We start from the raw sequence: 23,114 nt of genomic DNA, 5'->3' as shown, positions 1-23,114 counted from the left end.
GGCTGTAAACATTTTACAATTCAAGTCATTAGATGACTTCTCAATAAGTGGTAGACATAGAAATATGATATTGAGTTTGTAATATTGTTTTGTAAAGGGCTACCAAGTTGTTCAAATTATGACCTTGACCTTTAACAATTATAACTTGCAGCGTGTAGATCCCAAAGTAGTTGTTTGTTCAAATGAATGACCTTGATCATCATTCAAAGTCACATCGTTCAATAAGACTTAAATCGTTAAAGGTTTTCATCAACCAGTAGGCATAGAGACCCGATATCGGGCTTTATAGCAGTAATAGGTATGTTTTATCATATGGATCAAGTTACATAATTATCAACCGGCCCGTGGATCTTCCGAATACTCCTGTCAGATCACTAAGAAACAGTTGAGCGTTTTGCTTTGTCTTTGGGAAAGGTACGTTATGACTAACTCAGTGGAAGTCAAGGGAATTGTCAGTTCTCTATTGCCATTAAGTACGTATCTTATGTGATAGGTGAGGGGTTTATAGTGGGCACTGGCACTCTAGATATCCTGTCACACAGGGACATGGCACGATTTTTTTTACCATCAGTATATGTATTTTTTCGAAATATAGTATCTGTTGTTAAAAAATCGTGCAGGTTTGTGTTCTGGCACGTTTTCTCTACTACTGGATAGAGTTTTGATTTTTTTTTTTTTGCAAATTGTAACATCCATTGACGTATTTAAGGATACAAATGTCCAGGACGACCTTTAAATGTTTTGATAATTACTTTATCAGTCGTACCAGCATTGTTGAAGTTATCCCCCTTTGAACATCCACAGCTGTCATGACGTTATGTTACTGCGCCATTCATTTGAACAATAACTGGTGTTTAATCGTATATATATGTCTAATTAACACAAAAATACGTATGAAATAAGTAATTTTGTTGCACGAGCAATCAATATTTCGTTCCATGTAGGGCATAGTGCGCACTGCCATTGTGGTTTTTTTCGGGACTCAATTATTTTTAATATTTTTATCTTTAAGTAAAATAAGAATATCAAACTTTTCCATTGTAGTAATGGTGCAAAGTATATAACTTTTATAAATGAAGAAAATGTCCATTCGTCTACTCCTGTTTTTCTTATAGAAGAAATATCATTCGTCAGCGGTGTAGCATCTTTAAGACTTAGGGAACAAATAACGCATCATGCAAACGTATTCAAAGTAATCATCTTCAAAATATGTACTTAATGTAGGATCGTATAGTTATTACAGCCCAAATAAGGCAACACGTTACACTATCTTGAAAGGTTATGAACACAACGTAAGTCGCGCCCTAGAACAATAGAACAAATCGACGACAATAACTTCTAACGTATGTATAGACTATTTTATTTATAATCCGTACATATTAACCGAAGTCATCAAATTAATAAAGTAAAATTGAATAATGTGTATTGAATTACAAAACTTACTGTTGCAATATTTTGCACTTTAAATAGTAATGATCCTCATGATCAGTTAATAAATGATATAGACCCATACTCAGCGTGTAGATTCTCGGTACAAAAGTATTTTATCTCCGACATTAACGGCGTCTCACGGGTTTGCATGTTTCGTGTAATTGGCTGACTTTATCTGAAAAAACTGAGAAGAAAAAAAGAATCCGCTTCGCAAATTCTTACACAACTGAATGGAAAGTTTACATATTTAAAAAGACAAAAAAGAAGCCTACTTAAAAGTTCAATGACTTGACCAAGTACGATTTCCTCGTCTGTTGAGCTTTATTTGATTTTATTGTTATCCCTCATGTATCCTTGTAGTTACTTTAATGGCGTCATATAAACATATCTAACATCATGATGTTGACGTTGGGTGAAGATTTTGTGAGCGAGAGCATGCCGCAATAACGGGCAATAAGTTCGAGCAAGAACGTATCTTAATCAGCCACTTAATTAACACCTGGACCGCTGTAAAAAGGATATCATTTACGAGCACTTTGAAATAGTGGTAAACGTGTATGCAAAGGAACGACGTCTCAACGTCACAAAGTGATCAGTACGTGTATGCAAAGGAACGACGTCTCAACGTCACAAAGTGATCAGTACGTGTATGCAAAGGAACGACGTCTCAACGTCACAAAGTGATCAGTACGTGTACTGCCAAGGAACGACGGCTCAACGTCACAAAGTGATCAGTACGTGTATGCAAAGGAACGACGGCTCAACGTCACAAAGTGATCAGTACGTGTACTGCCAAGCAACGACGTTTCAACGTCACAAAGTGATCAGTACGTGTATGCAAAGAAACGACGTCTCAATGTCACAAAGTGATCAGTACGTGTATGCAAAGGAACGACGTCTCAACGTCACAAAGTGATCAGTACGTGTATGCCAAGGAACGACGGCTCAACGTCACAAAGTGATCAGTACGTGTATGCCAAGGAACGACGGCTCAACGCCACAGAGTGTTCAGTATGTGTATGCAAAGGAACGACGTCTCAACGTCACAAAGTGATCAGTACGTGTATGCCAAGGAACGACGTCTCAACGTCACAAAGTGTTCAGTACGTGTACTGCTAAGGAACGACGTCTCAACGTCACAAAGTGATCAGTACGTATACTGCGAAGGAACGACGTTTCAACGTCACAAAGTGATCAGTACGTGTACTGCCAAGGAACGACGTTTCAACGTCACAAAGTGACAAAGTGATCAGTACGTGTACTGCCAAGCAACGACGTTTCAACGTCACAAAGTGTTCAGTACGTGTACTGCCAAGGAACGACGTTTCAACGGCACAAAGTGATCAGTACGTGTACTGCCAAGAAACGACGTTTCAACGTCACAAAGTGACAAAGTGATCAGTACGTGTACTGCCAAGGAACGACGTTTCAACGTCACAAAGTGTTCAGTACGTGTACTGACAAGGAACGACGTTTCAACGTGACACAAAGTGATCAGTACGTGTACTGACAACGACGTTTCAACGTCACAAAGTGATCAGTACGTGTACTGCCAAGGAACGAACGTTTCAACGTCACAAAGTGATCAGTACGTGTACTGCCAAGGAACGACGTTTCAACGTCACAAAGTGATCAGTACGTGTACTGCCAAGGAACGACGTTTCAACGGCACAAAGTGATCAGTACGTGTACAACGCACAAAGTGAACGACGACGTTTCAACGGCACAAAGTGATCAGTACGTGTACTGCCAAGGAACGACGTTTCAACTCACAAAGTGTTCAGTACGTGTACTGCTAAGGAACGACGTTTCTCAACGTCACAAAGTGATCAGTACGTGTACTGCCAAGGAACGACGTTTCAACGCACAAAGTGATCAGTACGTGTACTGCCAAGGAACGACGTTTCAACGTCACAAAGTGTTCAGTACGTGTACTGCCAAGGAACGACGTTTCAACGTCACAAAGTGATCAGTACGTGTACTGCCAAGGAACGACGTTTCAACGTCACAAAGTGATCAGTACGTGTACTGCCAAGGAAACGACGTTTCAACGTCACAAAGTGATCAGTACGTGTACTGCCAAGGAACGACGTTTCAACGTCACAAAGTGATCAGTACGTGTACTGCCAAGGAACGACGTTTCAACGTCACAAAGTGATCAGTACGTGTACTGCCAAGGAACGACGTTTCAACGTCACAAAGTGATCAGTACGTGTACTGCCAAGGAACGACGTTTCAACGTCACAAAGTGATCAGTACGTGTACTGCCAAGGAACGACGTTTCAACGTCACAAAGTGATCAGTACGTGTACTGCCAAGGAACGACGTTTCAACGGCACAAAGTGATCAGTACGTGTACTGCCAAGAAACGACGTTTCAACGTCACAAGTTCAAAGTGATCAGTACGTGTACTGACAAGGAACGACGTTCAAACGTCACAAAGTGATCAGTACGTGTACTGCCAAGGAACGACGTTTCAACGTCACAAAGTGATCAGTACGTGTACTGACAACGAACCGTTTCAACGTCACAAAGTGATCAGTACGTGTACTGCCAAGGAACGACGTTTCAACGTCACAAAGTGACAAAGTGATCAGTACGTGTACTGCCAAGGAACGACGTTTCAACGTCACAAAGTGATCAGTACGTGTACTGCCAAGGAAGACGTTTCACAACGTCACAAAGTGATCAGTACGTGTACTGCCAAGGAACGACGTTTCAACGTCACAAAGTGATCAGTACGTGTACTGCCAAGGAACGACGTTTCAACGTCACAAAGTGATCAGTACGTGTACTGCCAAGGAACGACGTTTCAACGTCACAAAGTGACAAAGTGATCAGTACGTGTACTGACAACGACGTTTCAACGTCACAAAGTGATCAGTATGTGTACTGCCAAGGAACGACGTTTCAACGTCACAAAGTGATCAGTAGTGTGAAACGACGTTCAACGTCACAAAGTGATCAGTACGTGTACTGAAACGACGTTTCAACGTCACAAAGTGATCAGTACGTGTACTGCCAAGGAACGACGTTTCAACGTCACAAAGTGTTCAGTACGTGTACTGCCAAGGAACGACGTTTCAACGTCACAAAGTGATCAGTACGTGTACTGCCAAGGAACGACGTTTCAACGTCACAAAGTGATCAGTACGTGTACTGCCAAGGAACGACGTTTCAACGTCACAAAGTGATCAGTACGTGTACTGCCAAGGAACGACGTTTCAACGTCACAAAGTGATCAGTACGTGTACTGACAAGGAACGACGTTTCAACGTCACAAAGTGATCAGTACGTGTACTGCCAAGGAACGACGTTTCAACGTCACAAAGTGATCAGTACGTGTACTGACAACGACGTCTCAACGTCACAAAGTGATCAGTATGTGTACTGCCAAGGAACGACGTTTCAACGTCACAAAGTGATCAGTACGTGTACTGACAACGACGTCTCAACGTCACAAAGTGATCAGTACGTGTACTGACAACGACGTCTCAACGTCACAAAGTGATCAGTATGTGTACTGCCAAGGAACGACGTTTCAACGTCACAAAGTGATCAGTACGTGTACTGACAACGACGTCTCAACGTCACAAAGTGATCAGTATGTGTACTGCCAAGGAACGACGTTTCAACGTCACAAAGTGATCAGTACGTGTACTGCCAAGGAACGACGTTTCAACGTCACAAAGTGATCAGTACGTGTACTGCCAAGGAACGACGACGTTTCAACGTCACACAAAGTGATCAGTACGTGTATGCCAAGGAACGACGTTTCAACGTCACAAAGTGATCAGTATGTGTACTGCCAAGGAACGACGTTTCAACGTCACAAAGTGATCAGTACGTGTACTGACAACGACGTTTCAACGTCACAAAGTGATCAGTATGTGTACTGCCAAGGAACGACGTTTCAACGTCACAAAGTGATCAGTACGTGTACTGACAACGACGTCTCAACGTCACAAAGTGATCAGTACGTGTACTGACAACGACGTCTCAACGTCACAAAGTGATCAGTACGTGTACTGACAACGACGTCTCAACGTCACAAAGTGATCAGTACGTGTACTGACAACGACGTCTCAACGTTCTCTGTCAGCACCACAGGGGGCCAACTCAATGTAAATGGATGTTGTCATATATTTTTTTTTTGTATTTGGTGGATGGACCGATGAGTAAACATGACAGTCATGTGATTTTTTTCAGAAAATATGAGATTTGAAAAATTAGTTAAAAAATCTAAATATCCCGATTTTTTAAATAATTTTTCAAATCTCATATTTTCCGAAAGAAATCACATAACAGTCATGTATACTCATCACTCCATCCACCAAATAAAAAAAAATGTATGACAACATCCATTTTCATTGAGTTGGCCCCCCTGTAGCCAGTACGTGTACTGACAGGGAACGACGTCTCAACGCCATAAAGTGTTTAGTACGTATACTGGCGGGGAACGACGTCGCAACGCCATAAAATGTTTAGTACATGTACTGGCAGAGAATGACGTCTCGACGCCATAAAGTGTTTAGTACGTATACTGGCAAGACACTCAAATGCCATTATTACGCCTTTTCGGACTTCAACACTGAAGAAAGATTAGCCTTACTCCTATTATAAGTTCAGATGCACTAACTTAGTACTTTGTATGCATGTAAAATTACAAATATTGATAAGGACAAGAGCGTGGCCTGATGAATCGACGGTGTAATTATTATTTTGTACCAGTCCACATGGGTACTCATTAATCAGAGGAAGTGTTGATTAGACACAACTCTGTGAGGAAACGACCGGCAATCCGTCGGTAGTGAAACCTTGATTACTTTTCTAATTACTGAAGGGCTAAATCTGTACGTGAGTTAGAGATGAGGTCGGGGGAGGGGGTAACCGTCGGATAGCCTGACCTATTTTACAAAGTACCTTGTTTCAAATGGACTCCGAGTCAATTTTAAGAATAAATTGGTTAAAATTGGAGATATTTGTTTATGTATACTGTACATGTATATCGTACGTTTACATTACCCGACTTCAATAATTAAAAGTGTGTATTTTCAATATATCATAAGTTTCGCTATGGATTAGGCCTAATCATGCCATCGTTAACTTAATCTGTAAACATTGGCATTTTTTTGCCATCATACTGAACATCGATCTATACTATCCCGTTTCTCCCTTTACCCGATATAGTGATTATCACTGCGTTGGTCAGCCGTGGTTATGGCGGAGCTTCTCTGGCCACCTCCCCCTCACCTTCATACGAGTAGGATTGCTGCCACTGGTACTGGACATAGGTAGGTGATTTTTTCAGGGTATTTCGGTTTTATTCCACCTCCCAAACCTGGCGATTGTAACTTTGACCACGACTCTTATATGGTATCGATTAATAAAAAAACAGACATAAGACTTGGTGATATATATACGTTCTCCTCACCTAATACTCCTCCTCACCTAATACCCCAATGTTGATCCCTCCCCTTCTGAAAATTAGCTCCCATTAATCCCATGTCGATTTCAACCCCTTCACACCCCGTGTCACTACGAGGAAAGTACAGCCCTGACACGATAATCTGTCCAGTAGGGCACGAGTTCTATGTCAGATCCCTCGATAGGGATTATCTGATGGGCCGCCAATGATCCGTGGTGCACCGGTTCTTATAATCCCATACATGAGTAAACAATCCGTGATTCAAGAATCAAGAACAACTATACTTACTTAAATATTTAAAAAAAATATATGGTTTGAAACGGCTGAGTGATGGTGATAATGATACGAAAAGTGAGACCGTGTCCATGGAAACAAGAGGTAACGTTGTCTCTAAGACGACCATTTTTATTGACATCACAGGTAAGAAGTCTCCGTGGACATCACAGGTAAGACCGTTACCATGAACATCACATGTAAGTCCGTTTCCATGGACACCAAAGGTAAGACCGTTTCCATGGACATCAAAGATAAAACCGTTTGCATGGTTGCTACCGGAGAGACCGCATTTTTGAACTCCGTCTCAAATTTCATTTTCATCACAAATGGTTAAACTGTCGTTATGGACATAGACGGTATTCATGAAGTTGATGGATGTCTCTGTGGTCAAAACTTGGGTGCCAGTCGTAACGCCGTGCCAAAGTAACCTATTACTGCCCATAATAACAGTGCCAAATATACCGCACAGAACAACTTCGCCCAGTTACGTTATACTTAAAAAGGACAAGCCATTAGTATTCTCTCAGCTCCATTTACAATACTGGACAGCAAATATAGGACTCGAACTATCACTTTATAGACTCTGGTATGTCTCGACCAGGGGATATAATGTAAAGATTCCATCATAGGTGCGAATGCTCAAATCAATGCCAAAAAGCTGTGAGATGTTAGGAAGAACATTCAATGGAACAACTAACGCCCTACCTTAATCGTATAATACCATGTATTCCCATTGTATTTGGTTGCACAGGTTTCTGACATTGACGTGAAATATTTTGATAAAATGATAATGTCATTTAATACATCGTCTTATGGTGAACATATATGTGGTATCATTTTCATTTAATACTGACCAATCAGAATACAGCATTTACAGTGAAAATAAAATCTTAAAAATCTGTAATAATTATTCTCTTATTTGATTTTTTTTCCATAAAACACACTAATAATGAGGTGATGAGATGCAATCATGCCATGAACTCACATTTCATTGTTAATTCCTGAATGTTGAGTTCAATAGTCTCCGTTAAATATTTGCGTAGAGAGAGAATGCTGTGAATTAAAAGAAATTGTGCACGACACATTCCCTAACAGTCCATGTTAGTGTGTTTTGAGGAATCAAATACAAACAACCTACAAAGAAGATCTAGTTTCCAATCATGTCAAATATTGGCCTTATACAAACACCAAGGGAATCGAACATTGTTACCCCGATATGTCAATTAACAGTTTCTTCGTCACGTGACTCTTTTGATTACTCGGTTTTAAGCCGATAAGTTACCAACATCTTCGATTTAAATGCCATGTTTTTAACTCCGTTATCACACAAAGGCTTAATTTATTATAATTAGGTTGTTGATGAAAGGAACCCGCATAATAAAGATTTTAATCACCAAACAGAAGTGGAGGACTCTTAGAATGAGTGCATCAGGGTAAACATTGAACTAAACAACGCATGCAATGGTGCATTGAAATATCTGACTTTCAAAAGAAACCGATTTTGCAGCCAAATTATCATCTGAAGAAAATCCTATGAAACTCTTTTTTGAGAGTATAACACGAATTCAATTATAACGTTTTGGACACCAAGAGAACAAGCGACAGAAAAGACGAAAACAGATGAAATAATGCAGTACTGTGGAGGATTGGACTTCTTTCTTTGCACAAATTCAGGTCAAGTCACACATTCAAATGAGCTAGATTGATGAATAACAACTGCAATACAAATCTAGGTCAGCTTTAGATCAGCCACCACCAAAGTTAGCACGGGTTAGTGTGTCTATATTAGGTCTAGGTCTGCAAATCTGAAAATAGATCCCAATGTTTCGAAACAGAATACATTGACCTCAATGTAAACTCAAGTTACCTGTCTATGTCTAGGTCTGTAATCCTTGTTTTCCCCGTGAAATCGTCACGGAAACTGGAACCACATATGACCACAGACTCTCTCCACAATACCCATAGTGATTATGTCGATCAACTACCACCTCCGTAAACATTACCTCGTACTGTAACTGCTAATCTCCATCAATACATTTTTTTAATGTGATTTACTTATTGTTCAGCAATTTTTGTTTTACTTTTCCATTGATTTATTTTTGCATCAAAGCTTGATAATATATTAATGAACATATGTTTGCTTGATTGTAGTAACTGGAAATTAACATTGTTTTGCTTAATTGCGATAGCTGGAAATGAACATTTGTTTGCTTGATTGCGATAGCTGAAAATGAACATTTGTTTGCTTGATTGCTATAGATGGAAATGAACATTTGTTTGCTTGATTGCAATAGCTGGAAATGAACATTTGTTTGCTTGATTGCAATAGCTGGAAAAGGAACATTTATATAACTTTGATTGTGGTAAATGGAACTTAACTACTGACCAACAATGAATGAGGATAACGTAGGTTTTTTCAGAAACAAGACATAGATATTATGCTATATCTATTTCTACAATAACTACGTGGAAATCTTTACCTATCACATTAACAGGTTATGTAACGTTTCCAAGTTTAAGGGTTTTGATAAGATACTCTCTGGTGCCACTAACTGCAAAATCCTTTATGCACTGAAAGGTCCTCTGTTAAGACAGGTAATATTTAAGGTCAGGGCGTGGCGTTGAAATCTAGTTCATGCCAAGAAAACTTTCCTGACCACCTAAACTGCTTCAGATCTAAAGGGCAATAAAGACATACTTTGCATAAACATATGCTCTTTGGATTGCTTCTAAAACAATATGACCCAGCATGAAGGTAAGAACTGTGGGGATTCGTGAACTTTGCATGTCTCTCAGCTCGAATATCTATAGTGTATTGATTTCAAAGTGAACTCGATATGACTCGTGCTTACAGAGAACTAGGAGTGAGAATGAATGTCGTACAAAGATGTCCATAAAATATTCAAACATTGTTTAGGTATATTACTCAATACAACTCAAACAACTAGATATATTTGGTAGCCATGATGGCTAGTTGTTCAAGAGAAAGAATGGATAAGGACTAGATATTTTTTTAAATTGGAATTAAAAAAAAATGAAATTGGACAAGCTTTATTTTATCGAAAAACCCCCAACAGTTTTATTACTTACATAATTCGCAGTATTATAAATTGATGACATAAATACAAGAGTGTTATACATCCGATTGTTGCTATGGTGACAACTGGTATATGAGGTACGGTTAAATCCAATACAAGTGTAAGGTACACCAACTTTCTCTAGCACCAGAACCCGTGGCCATTACATTGGATTTACGATTAACAGTCCAACAGAAATTTCATCTTTGGCAAATAAAATGGCTTTTGATTGATTGGTTGCTTCCTGTCCTGTCTGCTATTCGCAGCCATTTCCGGCACTTCTATCTACCTAATGGCTTTAATTGTATACTCTTAATTACCTTTAATTGCATTGTCACACGATAGAACATAGTCTTCTTAATGACGTTATTCTAGAATTGTCACGACTGTAAAATTTTACCAGACAACCCGGAGGAGGAAAATTTCAGTCCAATTGACAGCGTATTGCTCTCATACATTGATGTTTTGATGGTGAACAGTGACCAATGGTGTTAAGGAGAAATAAAATTGTCATGACTAGAATAATAAATATTTCTCTCGATGCTTTGATTTTAACTCAAAACAATGTTTTCAAGGTGGAAATATCCAATATAGAAAGTATATGCAATCCGCATAGAATCAACAATTCCGACGAGTGTGACGATACACAGTATCGGACATAACTATTTACTAGATATTATAAGTGTGCAGGATGATATCATTCAGATAAGATAACGAAAAAAATAGTATGTAGTATGTATTTATACAAAACATTAACATATACGTGGAAAAGGACAGTTTTGTTCGATAGAACAGTCTGGTTTGTTCCGCAGTCTTTCGGGCTACTATACAACATATGATAACAACAAAGTTCTTATTCGCAAGTCATTTGTTCTGATTTGACATTAAAATCATTTGAATACGAGGAATGTGGTTAACATTTGTGATCCCAAAACTTCATCGACTTTGACCTTTCTGAATTGTAGACTGACTTACAAGCGTGTTATTGTTTGATATGCTTACACATAACTGCTTGTCAAAAGTTATCAACGTTTATATTAACGAATAGACCAATTCAACGGATATATGATGCAAATTCTCGCTTTAAACCATTTTATAAAATGACATAATCAATGAAAATAAAAGTTCGAAGCAAAAAAAAATTTGATGTATCAGCTCGTATACACATGCAATTTGACAATCTACGCGTGTGTATGACGACATACATGGCTAGTTCCATATCATACATAATTAAATCTTTACTATCATCTTGATGGGTAATCATCGAGGTACCTCTCAATATCTAATTCATTGAGCTATTGCTACCTCTTCCCTCACACTCTCCATTGCCGTCATCATACCAGTACTTGGTCAGTGTATTTGTGTTGTCCGCAGCGCGCGCACGGGATGGAACGAGTGAAGTAATTATCAGTGTTGCTTATTTCCTCTTAATTATTGGTGCTACATCCCCTACTTAACACTGCAGCATCCATGTACATTAAGACTCGTCCTGCTAGACCCGTTCCTGGGGATCTCACGGAGCACTGCTAGTACACCACGCGCCTGGCACGCGCTGGACCGACGCATGTCAGTTTTATTCAAGATGTGCGCGCATAACCGAGTTCAGAACAAATTAAAGTTGGACTATCTATTTGTTGAACGTGAAATGTAATTTATATAGAAATTAATGGTCGGATTGGTTAATACGTTGTGCAATAGTTAAATTAGCTCGGTCGGCTATATAGAATTCCCAAAAGAATATATTTCAAGAGATATTTTATTCCATTATCGAAGGAAATGATGTGATTTACACAAAACATGAACAAGTTGATAACCAGGGATAACGAAGTTGTCAAGCGCCGCCTAGTGTGTAAGTATATCTGCCATTTTAATAATCATGTCAGTCTACTCCGATAATGATTAAAATCACATAACCAAATGTCCGCTTAGGCGCTTCATATTTGTTCAGACTTGTGAATGAATTCAAAGTACTTTACATTAGGGTCGACAGATATCGAATTTCAATTGATGTGGAGCATCAGTTAAAACATGCCAGTCTGCAGCAGGTTTTGATTTTATTAAGAAATTTGATTGTGTGTAAAGTATACAGGATCCATAAAATATGATGTAAAGACTAAGTTAATTCCAAGCGCTAATTTAGATGTATCTTTGATGACAATTTGTCTCATTGATCCAGGTATAATGGCGGACGTGGTGTTTGTGTTATTACATATGAACTAATCTGTGTTATTTCACAGTCGTACGGTTTACCTGACTGGTCTCATTGCTCTTGTACATAATACTTTGTTTATTGTTGAAACATCAAGGGTGTAGTTATCGCTATATATTAAAGACATTGTGTTTTGGCATGGGTCAAATTATGTATACAATATTGTGTGGATTTTTAGCCCTGCACTGGTACATTTTTTTTTTTTCTACCAAAACTGAATTAATTATTACACCTATTAAAGTATCATGGCAATTTATTCCAGTTTCTTTTACAACGATAAAACAAATGACAATTTTTGGATTATGTGAATAAGATTTAGAAATAACTTTTCCAATTAATCTCCTGACTGAAGTCATATCTCTATAATATGATATTGTCGCTAATAAAATGGGGTTCGGTTTGTTAACATTGGATAAAGTTAAAAGCAAGGCTGTTTTTCTGTTTGCAATAGTTAAACTTACTAAATAATCAAAGCTTACTCCAGTTTATCTTTGAATATGACAACTGATAATTGACGAGCCTTAGAAAAACTTGATTGTAGTTTAGCATTAGTCGGAATGATTCTGCTGTTCTATCGTCTTTTTGCATAGCTATGGAGTCTCCGTGTGTCATCGGGCTTAATTAATCATTCGAACCAGTTTGAAACGAAAAGTAAAGATACATGTAGTCTTTGATACCACGAGAAATGGACGTAACAATAACATAAAAAGAAGTCAATTTATCAGCAACATAAATACCTATCTAAACATATTTTTCGTATACATTCAATGAAGAATATTGGATGGTAGTGAGTAGTGAGAGATATAATGGTTATTTCTATACGTTTTCCACACATCAGAAAGCTATTTTATTTACCATTGATATCAGTGAAGGCTATTGTTATTACTCAACCCTAATGAGCGAGATATGATAATACGACGTGTTTCTGTACAAAAAGTATTGGGAAGTTACCAATGGCGGGATGACGTCAACATATCTATTTCAGGATTATATATACAACAGATATGAGTGTCCGCAACAATAATGGATAACTATGTAACCATTTCAATGGCGAAATAGAGGGACAGTCTTCACACACTCTGTCAAACTGTTTATGAGTCACGTAGATGGTCTTTATAATGATTGGTTAGTGTACATATGACATTGCTGTTCTTAATAATGATTGGTTAGTGTACTTAACGTAGATGTTCTTTATACTGATTGTTTAGTGTACTTAACGTAGATGTTATTTATACTGATTGGTTAGTGTACTGACGTTGATGTCCTTTGTAATGATTGGTTAGTGTACATGACGTTGATGTCCTTTGTAATGATTGGTTAGTGTACATGACGTTGATGTCCTTTGTAATGATTGGTTAGTGTACATGACTTAGATGTTCTTTAATGATTGGTTAGTGTACATAACGTTGATTTCTTTGTAATGATTGGTTAGTGTACATGACGTTGATGTCCTTTGTATGATTGGTTAGTGTACATGACGTTGATGTCCTTTGTAATGATTGGTTAGTGTACATGACGTTGATGTCCTTTGTAATGATTGTTAGTGACATGACGTTGATGTCCTTTGTATGATTGGTTAGTGTACATGACGTTGATGTCCTTTGTAATGATTGGTTAGTGTACATGACGTTGATGTCCTTTGTAATGATTGGTTAGTGTACATGACGTTGATGTTCTTTGTAATGATTGGTTAGTGTACATAGACGTTGATGTCCTTTGTAATGATTGGTTAGTGTACATGACGTTGATGTCCTTTGTAATGATTGGTTAGTGTACATGACGTTGATGTTCTTTGTAATGATTGGTTAGTGTACATGACGTTGATGTTCTTTGTAATGATTGGTTAGTGTACATAGACGTTGATGTCCTTTGTAATGATTGGTTAGTGTACATGACGTTGATGTCCTTTGTAATGATTGGTTAGTGTACATGACGTTGATGTCCTTTGTAATGATTGGTTAGTGTACATGACGTTGATGTCCTTTGTAATGATTGGTTAGTGTACATGACGTTGATGTTCTTTGTAATGATTGGTTAGTGTACATGACGTTGATGTCCTTTGTAATGATTGGTTAGTGTACATGACGTTGATGTTCTTTGTAATGATTGGTTAGTGTACATGACGTTGATGTCCTTTGTAATGATTGGTTAGTGTACATGACGTTGATGTCCTTTGTAATGATTGGTTAGTGTACATAGACGTTGATGTCCTTTGTAATGATTGGTTAGTGTACATGACGTTGATGTCCTTTGTAATGATTGGTTAGTGTACATGACGTTGATGTCCTTTGTAATGATTGGTTAGTGTACATGACGTTGATGTCCTTTGTAATGATTGGTTAGTGTACATGACGTTGATGTCTTTGTAATGATTGGTTAGTGTACATGACGTTGATGTCCTTTGTAATGATTGGTTAGTGTACATATGATGCTTGTATGATGTTCTATGATGATGTTTAGTGTACATGACGTTGATGTCCTTTGTAATGATTGGTTAGTGTACATGACGTTGATGTCCTTTGTAATGATTGGTTAGTGTACATGACGTTGATGTCCTTTGTAATGATTGGTTAGTGTACATAGACGTTGATGTCCTTTGTAATGATTGGTTAGTGTACATGACGTTGATGTCTTTGTAATGATTGGTTAGTGTACATGACGTTGATGTCCTTTGTAATATGTTAGTGTATGACGTTGATGTCTTGTATAATGTAGTGATGTCCTTTGTAATGATTGGTTAGTGTAATGACGTTGATGTCCTTTGTAATGATTGGTTAGTGTACATGACGTTGATGTCCTTTGTATGATTGGTTAGTGTACATGACGTTGATGTCCTTTGTAATGATTGGTTAGTGTACATGACGTTGATGTCCTTTGTAATGATTGGTTAGTGTACATGACGTTGATGTCCTTTGTAATGATTGGTTAGTGTACATGACGTTGATGTTCTTTGTAATGATTGGTTAGTGTACATAGACGTTGATGTCCTTTGTAATGATTGGTTAGTGTACATGACGTTGATGTCCTTTGTATTGATTGGTTAGTGTACATAGACGTTGATGTCATTTGTAATGATTGGTTAACGTACTTGACAAATAAGTATTCGGTATAATAATTCTGTCAACATACATATTTTTATGTACTAGTGCTTAAAGGATGTTCGCGCCAATTGTTTTGCGCTGAAATATTACTGTGATCATTGCATTTGAAATATTCTATGTTTAACATAGAAATCAATGCGAGTTCACGAGTTTATCATTACACACACCCCTTCAAAATCCAAATTTCACTTAAATCTGATTACGCCAATATAATGATACTTACATTAAAATAATTATGAATATTTAATTAAAGAGAATCGGTAATACTAGAGCCAAAAACCAAGACCAAAGATGACTTCATAGCCACATTAGTATAACTTGGATTTGAGTATTCAGTTAACACTTGGTTAGTTCGATTGCAGTTCCTAATTATTTCTGTGTTGCAATGGTATTGTTACATGCAGTTTAAGGTGGTACCATCTTTCTTGTTTTATGTGCAATCCACCGACATAGACAAAGGCCGTCAACTGTACAGTGTATAAAACTCTATAATCGGATTCCTTTTGTCGGTTACTTCTTTTTTCTTTCGCATTTGGTTAAGGAATTTCTTGGTCAAGTCATTCTTTCTGGTATGGGATAACTGTGACATTGAAATTCCCGCTTAAAATTCTCTAAAGAACTGATAGTATTTAAGGACGCCCCTTCTGTAAACATTTTGCTGGCTATCGTATAAATTAGGAGGCATCGGTTGGAGTTATTCTGACTTCGAAACTGGGAAGGACACCCTGCCCCCCACTAGCAATGAGAGGCAGAGTCTTTTCACTCGTTGTTTGTTGAACGCATAGCAGAAGAAGGATGCAACTATTCTTTGTTTTTTTTGTGGTTTATTATTATATTTAATTTATTATTTAAGATATTATTTAATCTAAGATTTCTTTGCTTCTTTACTTTTTATCCCATCCCATTTTAAGATAAAACCCTTTACAATATCACCAGACATTGTATGGCTTTATATCTTTACCATGTTTTACAATATCTCTTCTAGCTAAACATTCCTGAAACACTCCTCTGAGGTGAAGCTTTGTTTTAATAGTTCGGGTGAATACATTGATATTTGCACTTATATATTCAGTTAGAGTTTTCGATATGTTAAAGTTCACTGTTTCATATTTGACAAGTCTATAAGCTTTACGTCTCTGTACTAATATTTACTTCTTATCTTTCATTCGCTTACATTGTTTCATTGTTCCCTTTTATCCTCTTCCTACTGTTTGATGACGTATTTAAATACAGATAACCCGCTCTATCTTGATACGCCATTTTCGAGATAAAAATATGTTGATATTTTCACTAAATCTCGGTGAGAGCTTCGTGACGAGAGTGGAGCTCGCGATATACGTGTCATTTCTTGCTCGGGAAACATACACTTCATTATAGAAATTGATTTTCAATGTAAAATCCTGACAGTTATCAATCGGTATCTGATTCTCACCGGTTTGGTTTTTATTTTAAGTGTACGGTTGGAGTAATTAATTCGATCCATCAAAGTGTTTTTATATATCCGTCAGCAAGGAGCGAAGATCGAGGTATCTTGTCATGTTTTCACATCACAGAGTATCTTTGTTTGATGCCACTAAAAGTCACTATCAAACTTCAGAAAAAAGCGGTAAGTGATGACTGAACTCTGGTTAACGCCGGCCAGTCCCTAACATGCTATGGTACATCCTGTCAGCAAATAAAAGTTATCTAAACATACAATGACCTGGATGATGACCTGCTCGATTGGGGTGAACCTCACCTGTATGTATGGTATAGTACATGTATTTCACAATGAGTTGTTTATTATACATCATTAGATTCTGTCCCTATATTTAAATCACTATTGAGTTCTGATTGTCTCACTAATGACGATGATATTTGCCATGTTGGAACTTTTGGATATTTTACCCCTGTGTAATGGCTTTGTAGCGTGTTTGCCTTTGTATGAAAAGCTTCTTAATATATAACACAGATATGACATTAACTATTGGCTATATTTTGGTCATTTGTATTTGGACTGTATACGGTATATATTTTTCAGTCTTGAGTGCATATGCAACAACATGGTTTAAACTGAGTATGCTGCCATATTGATATTCCAGATGCATTTTAATTTTCAAATTGGAAATATATGCCAATACATTATTTGACAGAGAATGTGTAGTTGCAGTGTCATTTGTTTATCGACACTGGGATAAATGAGGCACAATAATGCATTATGACTGCCCTATTCTACATGGCGATACATACTATATTTGTCCTAACAAATGCTCTTTTCATCCAGGAGCCCATACACGACTTACCGTTTGGTTAATTATCCAAAACCCTTTCATTACTCAATCAATCAATCGTTTTTGTAGAAGTGTCATACATATTACATCGTATAAATCATTTCATAAAAATAATAATTTTTCTATCTAACGTATGTATCTCCAGACAATAGTGGCTTATTTAAACACGCTACTAAAACATCACACAGAATAGCCTAATCTATTGCATGTTGAAATGTAATAAGGTAAGACGTTACTTTTATTAAATGGTAAGTAACGCTACGACATGTTACATGATTTGAAAGCTACTTCTCCACATATCATAAAGTTGGTTTGATGGTAGTAGGTTTATGTTATATATCAGCCGACCTGTATTTCGGTACAGACCATCACGTCCGCCGTACAATGGTAAGTCTATAGCTTGACTGTCGTGCTATTCCGTGTTGCTGGCGTTCTTTGTCATGCCGATAACTTCTCAGGAGACATTAAAATATTGATACGATATAATCTAGTTTGGGCACCGCAGAGACCGTATTTTGTCCATGTCATCAAGCGCAGCAGCAATTAATGTCGCAGGAGTGCAGAAAGCCTTTGAGCCAGAAAAGTTAATTTACATAGTCATAGTGTGTAATAAGGAACTTCACAAGGAGAAGCGCGTACGTCAAATTTCATTACGATACACAAAGAAAGGATAGCGGGTTTATTATGTGACAAAGACTATATGCTTCCTCGACAGGTCAAAGTTACTCTAACAAGCAGCCTTGGTTGTGCATTCGTGTGCCTTTGGCAGAAAAAAAAGTATGGAAAAACAATAAAATATAATATCAACTCAAATAATGTTTGGAAAAAACATCAACATCAGAAACCGAATTCACTCCAACCTTTACTCTATTGGTGTAATTTAAGAGTTTGTTTCCTCCGGGGTAACTCCTGTAATACTTGACGGTGTGTGCAATGAGCGCCACATTAAGATGATTTACTAATAACCTATATATATTATGGTGTCCGCGTTATTTATCGCTGTACTGTGTTCTGTGGAGATTGAGGTACTTTTATAAAATATATGGTGAACGTGGGTGAAAACACTCTCAAAAAACAAATCCTGCCGTAAATTCTGATTTTATGATTATAGGTCATAGGTACACGATGTATGTTTTACTAGTATGTCCATGTTTCTTCTTACTAGTTCATTAATACCAATTAGAAAATTAATTCTTCTTGTTGAAGCCTTATCGAAGATTTATTGCACGAATTTGAATCAATATGGTTAAACGCATTATAAAAAGTTCTTTTGATATCCACGTACTAACCTGTGGGCATGAATCAATATTTAATTAATGTTATCTACAAATCGTCTCCTCCTTTACATTTCACAGGAGTTATCGTAAAACTCTGAACTGGTTGCGTTTTTTCTTTTATGTAGTAAAAGTATTTTTTCGCTTAATTTGAGAGCAAACAATGTATTAGGGAAACTAAATTGTACCGAAGGCTATAGCTCATCCCTTCTTTGCAGTTTAAAAAAAAAATAAAAAAATAAACGAACACATGACTTTCTGGTCGTCGAGGTCAAAGATGACTGTGGGTAAATTTCATTTTTTTTTGTTGATGATCAATCTCCTCGTTTTCTATATTGTTATAGGTTCAAAGCATTGTTAGATTATAGGTTTTAGGCCAGATGTTGACTAATTATGAAGTAAAACATTAAACAAAATCAAGCTAACCAAGCTATTTATTTTCAACAACCTGACCAACATCAGCACCACTGAATAGCCACTGATCATAGCCAAGTACAGATACTGTTTGCATTGACTCCAAATACCGACACGAAAATCTGGGTTTTCTTGCGTCATGTAAAGAAATCAGCATCATGTCAAGCATTTTAATGAGCCAGATGAACCGCGGAGGAATTTGCACGTGCCATGTTAAATATGCTAGCTGGTAACAGCTTCGTTTGAAGAGTTTATATTATGTTGGTTTTATCATCTGTAGATAATTGATCTTAATTCACTTACATTTAATCTATGTAATGAACTAAAATGTAACCATCATAGTAATTGAAAGTCTTGAAAGGTAGGTAGCATATATTGCTTAGATCTTGTTTAATATTTTGTCATATCTAAAATACATTTGATGACGAAACCTATGATTTAAACTTATGAATAATGTAATGCACATGTTTTATGGAAAGACGTGTTCATTCATATATAATTAATTTTTCTTTGTTTTCATACAAAACCTGGCTTTCTGATTGGCCAATATTTTTTTTGCATACCACTATGAAAAAAAAATCCGAGAATGGCGCGAAACCCCGACGTTATCGTGACGTCACAATAGAGACATTGACGTTGCGTATTGATTCGGAAAAAAAGAATCCCTTGAAAAACCACTATAATGTTACATTTAAACATACTTCATTTTATCAAATAGAGTATAAAATTAATTATAAGTATTGATGTCACTATTTTTTTATTTTATCGGGTTATGAAAAAAAAATTGTTTGCAAACTTTTGTGAGAATCCGCTATTTATCAATGCTTAAATAAAAAGAGAAAAATTAGAAAAAGAAAATTCAAGATCTTATTAAAATGACTTATGTGGTGTGTGGAATGAATACTTGCGTGGTACTATGCATATTACTTTCATATTTTGAATGAAAAAGTTTTCTTAGTAGGTTTCAATTCATCCTCGATAATTGAGGATGGTTTCAATTAGATATCATGATTAATAAAATAAAAGTTAATATAATACGACTGTATTACGAATCCAAGAGGAAAGTGTTCCTGTTGACTGTAATGTTGTTTTATTGACGAACTAGTCCTGAAAAATAACTCTTAAGATCCACATTTCACGTCAACGTTTACTATAGTCTTCAAAAGAGCTTTAGTCTAAAATATCAACAGCCTACCCATAAAAAATTGATATCTTTATTTTATCGAGGTCGCATGCATATCTTTGTATATGCAATCAGTATCAATCATGCGAAAAACACATGTCAGACAAGAGTAGTATCGAACAGCGTCGACTGTGTGGTGTCAATAACAAATATCGATGCCGATTATCGTTTTTACGTATGAACAGTAGGATTAACATGTCTTCTCAAATTACACTATATTAAATACTTCAGCATACCTTTGTATAAATAGGAGAGTACCAACGTATACATAAAAATATGACATATACAACAGATTGTGTTTAAAACAAAAGTAATGACGTCACAATCAACCATAGCAACAGCTGTGCAGCAGTCAGATTAGGCGATGTTTTATTAACGATTAATGTCATTTTTTATTTCTTTCTAAAGGCAACTGAACTTTAAACCTTACAAGATTGTTACTACTTTGACTTCTTTAATCAATAGATTTTTATAGTGGTAAGTAAGCCTCTAATTGGTAGTAAATGATGTTAATTAAGTACACTGCATCTGGGCTGAAATTAAACAAAGTTATAACTGTTTATAAACTTTCTGTTTGGGCATGTTCCATACGATACGTGTTACAATCATAAACGTTCTTGTGATAGTAGCTGTTGGAGTTTGCATATTGAAGTAAACATTATATTCACATGGAGAATTCAAATCCTCCATAAACTCCTGTAAAAGTCTTCATAATATTATGGACTGTTCGGTGATTTCAACCTAGGCCACATGTTTGAGTGAACAGACTGACACAGCGACGTTAATGAATAGCTGATTTCAACACAAGTGATGGCCTGATATTCGACATTCGTAATGAGAATTATAAAATCGCAACACAAACTCCAATTCTATACAAGCAAACTGTAAGTATAGATTTGTATGATAACTCATCAAATAAGACGACAAATATGAAGTTGGTCTTAGCCCAGTTTCATCAAGGTTCCTGAACTTTCAGGCTCATTTAACTTTAAAGTCATCAGTAGAAAAGCATTAGAAAAGTTAAAGACAAAACGTCAGTTAGTGAGCTTTCCTAACTTCGTAAATGGTTTCCTGCAGAATTTACGTTAAGGAATTCCGGTAAGGAATGCTGATGAACCTGGTCACTAAAGTGAAATACTTGAAAGCAAACAATAATACATGATGAAAAGTTCGAACCAAACTGACAAATGACGTAAACATTTCCGGGTCACCTGAGGCTGGATACTCGTCCCAACATACCAGAGAGTACTAGCTCGGGCTGGGTACTCGTTCCAACATACCAGAGAGTACTAGCTCGGGCTTAGTCCTATAGGGACGGTTACACCACGTAAACATGTCCATCTATACAGGTTTATGACCTCAGCTTACAAGGTTTGCAATATGTAAACATTTTTGACATGTTTAACATTCCGGAAATCAGACGTTTCCCCTGTTGAACTTTATATGCTATTGTGCTATCTGCAGCAGCAAATTATAGTATTCATAATTCTATATGTCTTCAAAGATAATTCTTGAAAGGACGGTTGCTTACCTTGTTATATATATATATGTCAGAACTTGGTTGTCAGGTTGTCTGAAATGATTAAAAATATATTACCAGGCGCCTCACACGAGTCGCCATTTTGCATAGCTATGGTAACCAGTCGTTCGAAGAGCTTTATGAATGTGTCGGAATTACATTCAGTAAAACCATCCGGATGTGCGACTCCTGTTTAGTTGTTAATTCTTCTCTGTTCTTTGTATTCCAAGACGTGTTCACAGAATGTCCCTCTGTTCGAAAACAGTCGACACTCCCCGCTAAAGGTCTATACCTATTTTTTCGTCTTTATACCACCTTCAAATCCTTTCTATGACCTAGGATAATGTGTAAGTCTATAATTCTTTCTGTGGCCTTGTCTATCATGAACTTATAATAATAAATTTTAGAAAAATTTTGAGCCTGCAAACATTAACAATGATTTTTCCCCGGTACTTCACACTCGCCCTATCTCAGCAAGCGCAACAATCCTGGTTCTCTAAACATGGTGTAATGCTTTAATTGTCATTCCACCAGAAAAAAAAAACAACTAAAACATTCTGATTTCATCAAACCATAATTTCACCAAGGTAACCCTTCCTGAATCGTTTCTAATGGATGATATCAACTGTACTCAAGGTGATATATTTTATGGTATGAGAGTAAGATTGTGTCAATAGGTATATAAGCACACTACGAGACGAGACTGAAACATTTCGAGGATTTGACTTTAGTTTATGTTTCATTGATGAAGCAGAGAATGCTGACTGTTGCGCAGCTCCTGGGTCTATTATTTACATATGTTTTTTTCCTTTCCTGATCATCGATAACCATGTTGGACATTTATGTTTTATTTCGTGTCCGTTATAGCTTAGACAGGAACAAATCAACTGAACAGCACCATTCCAGTTCAGTCCCGACACAGGATTTATTTG

At 36.9% G+C, this 23,114-nt stretch overlaps 1 protein-coding gene across 1 annotated transcript in view; it reads left to right on the top strand.

Moving 5' to 3' along the window:
* Window positions 1-11,579: 11,579 nt before the first annotated feature.
* The window catches only part of LOC138318905 (muscarinic acetylcholine receptor M1-like), an 84,490-nt gene continuing 72,955 nt past the window's right edge, over window positions 11,580-23,114 (top strand). The window contains exon 1 of the mRNA XM_069261715.1: window positions 11,580-12,061. The gene's annotated coding sequence lies outside the window, so the exon portion shown is untranslated. The remainder of the gene's footprint in view (window positions 12,062-23,114) is intronic.

The sequence above is a fragment of the Argopecten irradians genome, chromosome 3, assembly GCF_041381155.1.
Source record: "Argopecten irradians isolate NY chromosome 3, Ai_NY, whole genome shotgun sequence".
In the NCBI taxonomy this organism is placed as follows: Eukaryota; Metazoa; Mollusca; class Bivalvia; order Pectinida; family Pectinidae; genus Argopecten; species Argopecten irradians.
This window is presented reverse-complemented; position numbering and strand designations above follow the sequence as displayed.